The sequence below is a fragment of the Pelobates fuscus genome, chromosome 13 (genome assembly GCF_036172605.1).
Source record: "Pelobates fuscus isolate aPelFus1 chromosome 13, aPelFus1.pri, whole genome shotgun sequence".
In the NCBI taxonomy this organism is placed as follows: Eukaryota; Metazoa; Chordata; class Amphibia; order Anura; family Pelobatidae; genus Pelobates; species Pelobates fuscus.
The window spans coordinates 97,851,277-97,858,479 of NC_086329.1; positions in this window are offsets into that span (position 1 = coordinate 97,851,277).

Below are 7,203 nucleotides of genomic sequence, written 5' to 3' on the forward strand. Positions count from 1 at the left end.
GTGGCTACCCCATATTTTTGTAAACTACTGCTGCCATGATGCGCAGGCATGCACAACATACATCTAGGTTTCCATGGTTACTCACCTTGCAACATATGGTTAAAAATATATGGCAAAAACCTGGCACGCTAGTTTATCGTCAATAACTTTTCCCAAGATACTTCCCCAGGTGGGCACAGATTTAGTCAGGACTGGAACAGCACAAATCTAAATACATCATTGCTCACTGGGCATTTTGTGAAAGACGGATAAAGTTACCTGTGGGTTGGTGTTGCAGATAAGTGTGTGAGGATATGTATCTTTGCCTGCATTTCACAATAATGGCGACCGAGATGATGGTTATCAGCAGAACGGTCACCAGTACCAGACCCAGTAAAATGTAATCAGGTTCTTTGAAGAGAGAGAAGCAGACAATAATTTCAGTGATATTATTTAAGTAACTATTTGGCCCCACACACCTTGAACTGTAATGTGTTGTATTCCTGTGTAACTCAAAGGCATGAACATACTTCCCAGCTGTCCCAATTTAAGAGGGGCAATCCGTATTATTGCCCCAGGTCCCTCTTTTTAATCCCAATGTCCCTATTTTCTAGGAGCTCCGTATTGTTGGTGTGTCTGCGTGTATAACAGAGCTCCACAGCAATAATACTCCCAGTAATGTGTCTGAGTGTATAACAGAGCTCCACAGCAATAATACTCCCAGTAATGTGTCTGAGTGTATAACAGAGCTCCACAGCAATAATACTCCCAGTAATGTGTCTGAGCATATAACAGAGCTCCACAGCAGAGCTCCCAGTAATGTGTCTGAATGTATAACAAGCTCCACAGCAATAATACTCCCAGTAATGTGTCTCAGTGTATAACAGAGCTCCACAGCAATAATACTTCCAGTGATGTGTCTGAGTGTATAACAAAGCTCCACAGCAATAATACTCCCAGTAATGTGTCTGAGCGTATAACAAAGCTCCCAAGCAATAATACTCCAAGTAATGTGTCTGAGTGTATCACAGAGCTCCACAGCAATAATAATCCCAGTAATGTCTCTGAGTGTATCACAGAGCTCCACAGCAAATAATACTCCCAGTAATATGTCTGTTTATAACAGAGATCCACAGCAATAATACTCCCAGTAATGTGTCTGAGCGTATAACAGAGCTCCACAGCAATAATACTCCCAGTAATGTGTCTGAGTGTATAACAGAGCTCCACAGTAATAATACTCCCAGTAATGTGTCTGAGTGTATAACAGAGCTACACAGCAATAACACTCCCAGTAATGTGTCTGAGTGTATAACAGAGCTCCACAGCAATAATACTCCCATTAATGTGTCTGAGTGTATAATAGAGCTCCACAGCAATAATACTCCCAGTAATGTGTCTGAGTGTATAACAGAGCTCCACAGCAATAATACTCCCAGTAATGTGTCTGAGTGTATAACAGAGCTCCACAGCAAATAATACTCCCAGTAATGTGTCTGAGCATATAACAGAGCTCCACAGCAGAGCTCCCAGTAATGTGTCTGAATGTATAACAAGCTCCACAGCAATAATACTCCCAGTAATGTGTCTCAGTGTATAACAGAGCTCCACAGCAATAATACTTCCAGTGATGTGTCTGAGTGTATAACAAAGCTCCACAGCAATAATACTCCCAGTAATGTGTCTGAGCGTATAACAAAGCTCCCAAGCAATAATACTCCCAGTAATGTGTCTGAGTGTATAAAAGAGCTCCACAGTAATAATACTCCCAGTAATGTGTCTGAGTGTATAACAGAGCTCCACATGAATAATACTCCAAGTAATGTGTCTGAGTGTATCACAGAGCTCCACAGCAATAATAATCCCAGTAATGTCTCTGAGTGTATCACAGAGCTCCACAGCAAATAATACTCCCAGTAATATGTCTGTTTATAACAGAGATCCACAGCAATAATACTCCCAGTAATGTGTCTGAGCGTATAACAGAGCTCCACAGCAATAATACTCCCAGTAATGTGTCTGAGTGTATAACAGAGCTCCACAGTAATAATACTCCCAGTAATGTGTCTGAGTGTATAACAGAGCTACACAGCAATAACACTCCCAGTAATGTGTCTGAGCGGATAACAGAGCTCCACAGCAATAACACTCCCAGTAATCTGTCTGAGTGTATAACAGAGCTCCACAGCAATAATACTACCAGTAATGTGTCTGAGTGTATAACAGAGCTCCCAGCAATAATACTCCCAGTAATGTGTCTGAGTGTATAAAAGAGCTCCACAGTAATAATACTCCCAGTAATGTGTCTGAGTGTATAACAGAGCTCCACATGAATAATACTCCAAGTAATGTGTCTGAGTGTATCACATAGCTCCACAGCAATAATACTCCCAGTAATATGTCTGTTTATAACAGAGCTCCACAGCAATAATACTCCCAGTAATGTGTCTTTAAACTAGAATAAATGTGTTCGGAAATTAGTCTCTATAAATAAGATACATTGTTCTTGTTTTAAATAACATTTTAGTCCACCTGCCCCTGTCCACACCCCACTCATACCCCTAAAATGAAGGTGTCCATCTGAAATGTTGGGAGGTATGCATACAGATGCCAGATGCTAGCAGGGTTGGCTAACCTCACACCACAGAAGTATCTAAATAACATCTCCCATGATGCTTTGACAAAAAAACAGTGTTTCCTGGCACCCAAAGCCTAACCCACGTTGGTCAATATAATGAGAACATGCCACATTATCTTTTCAGAAAATTGGTCAAAGTGGGAGCAAACATGAATTCCTGAATCAATTTGGCAGCATCAAAAAAGGTAATGTGGCCACACATCAAGGATTGCAGGGATTCAGGCATGGCCGTAACCTGCTGTAAGGCATGACTGCTGACCCTCTCCCTTTTTATCTTCCGTTACCCTTCCCCCCAATAAAACACAGACAACCAAATTGTGGGTAAGGGCAACGGCCACAGCTTTTATTATTAAGCCAGCATAATTTAAACCAACTGTCAGCTGCTGGGTTTTCCCAGCAGACAGCTAACACAACAAATCTTCCAAAGCCTCTTCAGCCTGAAGTTCGTCCTCAACCAGACCAGGCTGCAACTCCCCAAGCCCGTCCGGGCACTGCTCTCAGTTCCACTTGCTGGCGAAGGACAAACCGCCACGGCAGCCTCTCCCCTATCCCTGGAGAGGACTGCGTCCCCCCGAAGCCAGCGCCTGTTCAATGGCTGACTGTAATCCCAAATTAAATATATCCAGCCCAATTTCGTTTAGGTGGACCCCATCAGCCCTCATTATGTTTGCGTTGTTCCCTTCCAGCTCCACATGACGAGCCACAAAGCCACCCAGCCTACGCACAAAACGTGAAATCGTCATGTTGAACCGACGCCTGCCACGCTCCACCGCCCTGGCGTGTGGCAGCGCCCCCCAAGCCGGACGAGGAATAACTTCGGATCACACCAGTGTGACCTCGCTGAAAAGCGCCATACAGCGGGCCAAGTCGTGCTTGCACGCGTAAATTAAATCCACAGCTCGGCACCGGCCCAAGTCATTCCCCCCGGCATGAAGTACCAGAACCACTGACCCGGTCACGAAGCGCCGGAGCGCGACACATTCCAAACCCCGTATCCCCCGCCATCGAACCCTAGCCTGCTCATGCGGGAGCCCTAGATTCCGGCCGTATGGTCTGTGCTCAGCGCGCCTAGCCGCCCAATAAATAAAGGAGTGACCAATGATCCAAACATACCGGGGGGAACCTGTGAAGAAAAACAACACATCATAACTACCAACAGTCTATAACAGATGAGGACGTATATACAGTTGAAACCTGCGAGAATCCCATCGACCCATGCGCTGAATTGCAGCATCGGACAACCCTACCTGCCGCGCCTGAGCTGCTGCACCAATCCGGAAGGAGTGGGGAGAATATCCCTTATCCTCTATGCCCAAAGCCCGCAAACTAGCCTTAAAAACACTGGAGAACTGAGACCGAGTTAAGACTGACCCATCTGCGTGAAGCAAGAAGGACTCTGCAGCCTCCGGCCATAAGCGCGTGTATTGACCTACCAGCGCCACAGGACACCACCTACCCCCAGTAGCACCAATGCTAACTGACCTCCCCCGACCTAACTGATCTGTTTTGGACTTCCGAATGAAAACCTCCACTCCACTCTGCCCTATGGGAACGTCCCCCCTTCGAAGAGATGCCAGAGCCCTAGCCGACGCGGCCACCAACTCACCTATCCGCAGCGCAGCGTAAAAACACAGAGAAAAGGCCACCCTGAAAAGCAGCGCCTCGAAGGAGGAGAAGCACACCGCAGAGAGAACCCCACATAGATCATCCAATAAGTGGACGGACACCGGCTGTCTACAATCAGGAACCCTTTCCTTCCTCCATCCCCGAAGAACCCTCTGGACCACAAACTCTTTTGAAAGGTCCTCCCACCCCATACAACGCATCAGGAAAGAAAGAGCCGCTAAACTGCGTTCCACCGATGACACCGAAGCTGCACGCTCCCGTAAGGAGGACATGAAAGCCAAAGTAGACAGCAACCTACCCTCAGAGGAGTACAAACCGAACTCTCCCGCATAGACCAGCCACCGATCCCACACTGCCCGATAGGCAGACCACGAAGCGGGAGCCAGCGATCTCCTGAACAGGTCTGCTAGGTTCCGAAATCGAGGGTCCATATGCACGTGGGACATACCAGACCAGCTTCCTCGGCTCCTGGAGCGACCTCCCGAAAACGATCCCACTGAAAGCGAGAAAGAGAGTCGGCAATGACATTAGACACTCCGGGAACATGGATTGCTCGGAACCAAATGTTAAATTCCAAACAACGCAGAACCAACCGGCGTAACAAAGCCAATACTAGAACCGAGCCAGATGATAAACGATTCACCACATGGACCACACTCATGTTGTCCGTGCGGAAAACCACCTGCCTGTTCGCGAGCTCCTCCCCCCACAATTCCACTGCTACCACAATAGGGAAAAGCTTGAGAAAAGTCAAGTTACGTATCAGGTCCGCCTCGCGCCATGCAGCAGGCCAAGGCTCAGCACACCAACGTCCCCGAAAAAATGCCCCGAAGCCCAGGGAGGCGGAGGCATCCGTAAACAACTCCAGGGCCACGTTAGATATCGCTTCTCGACGCCAAAATGTCCGACCATTGTACCCTGCGAGGAACTCACTCCAGACATTCAAATCGTCCTTGAGCCGCTTGGTGACCCGAATAAAATGATGGGGAAGACTAATGCCGACAGTAGCCAGAGACAGCCGTCTACAAAACACCCGACCCATAGGCATGATCCGACATGCAAAGTTCAAGTGGCCCAACAGGGATTGAATCTGACGAAGCTGCACCTTCCGCGCACCCTTTACCCGATCAACCATGGTCGTAAGGATCCCCAATTTATCACTGGGCAAACGAAAGACCAAACTGATGGAGTCAATCTCTATACCCAGGAAGGAAATAACCGCCTTCGGGCCCTCTGTCTTGTCCTCTGCCACTGGAACCCCTAAATCTCGCATAACTGCCTTAAACTGTCCCAACAAATATTCACATCGCGAAGAGTGAGCCGGACCGACGAACAGAAAATCGCCAAGATAGTGCAAGAGGGAAGAAAAACCTGACACCTGATACGATCCATTCCAGCAATGAGCTAAAAACTTCAAAATAATAACAAGAAATCGAGCAACCCATGGGGAGGCACATATCGTAGAAAATTTTTCCCTGAAACTGACATCCCAACAAATGAAAACAGGAAGGGTGAACTGGGAGCAACCGAAAGGCCGATTGAATATCAGACTTAGCCATCAGGGCCCTAGGCCCTGCTTCCCGAACGAGATCCAGAGCCCGATCAAAAGAAGCGTATCGGACCCGACTATCCTCCTTCGCAATCCCGTCGTTAACCGAAGCCCCCGCTGGAAAAGACAGGTGATGAATCAGCCGAAACACCCCCGGTTCCTTCTTAGGAACGAGGCCCAATGGGGACACCCGCAAATTATCAAACGGAGGAGAGGAAAACGGTCCCGCCATCCGTCCCAAGTCCACTTCTTTTTGCAACTTAGCCGCCAGAATCCCTTCCTTACCCCGAATCGATGACAAATTGTGCGCAAACGACGCCTCCCCAGACGGAGTAAATGGGATCCTAAAACCGTTGGTGAAACCTTCCCAAAGCACCCGCGCTTCCCTATGCCTGGGGTACCGTGCGAGCCACGGAAGCAGTTTTACCGCCCGTACCGGGGTCCTCCCGCCATTTTTTGTCTAAATTGCTGGTCGTATTTAAACCAGCATTGACCCCCATAAAGCCCCCCAAATTAAATCCAAATAAGAAAACAAAGACGGGGCCCGCTCTGGAAACCTCGTCGACAAAATACTAGCGTAAGCTGCAAATCCTTGCAACCAATTACCGAAGGTACGGGGGAGCTCCTTACCTTTTCCAATCTCCGTCGCCTGACCACGTCGCGGTCTATCAGCGGATTCCCTATCAAACGGGACTAACGATATGAGGTCCACATACTCACCCTTCAAGATTTTCTCCTTCACCTCCAGCGACACAGCATCCCCAGGGGGGCTATGTCACACACTGGCCCCCCTGCAGTACCCTCCCTAGAACCCAACGGAGGGGTCCCCGTGGGAAGCGAAGCGTCCTGCGCAGTTAAGCCAACCTGCCCTAAGCGATCTAATACTAAGCGCAGCAATTTTATGACTTCCCCTGAATTCCCTTGTTCCAGCCCAGAGACCCCCTCTGCCCCTAACCACGCGCGTGCGCACTCCAACTCACAGTTCTGGAGCAGGGGTCTCTCCATCAGCTCCAGATCCGATCCATCCGTCAATACAGGTCCTGTGGCCAGCCTGCCAGCTGCCCCTCCAGGGGGCTGGCGGCTCACCCCCATGGGAGCTCCAGATCTTCTGGGGTGGGTGTGTGGAGGGGAATCCTGCGTCCCTCCCTCTTCTGTGGCTGCAGAAGCACCTTCAGGTCTCCTGGGGTGATGAAGAAGAGGGGAATCCTTCGTCCCTCTCCTCTCCCTGGTGGTCCAAAGAGGCCCTGGCGAGTTCCTCCGCCGGCCTGCCTGCACCCGCTGGCCATCTCCACTTTCGGGGGTCCAGTGGTGCTCCGTTCCGGAATCCCCGGATCCATCTTCACCCGGACTTCTGGGTTCGGCAGTGGCCTGTGACGTCTGCGCTCCTTGACCCGCAGACGTCACGTACGCG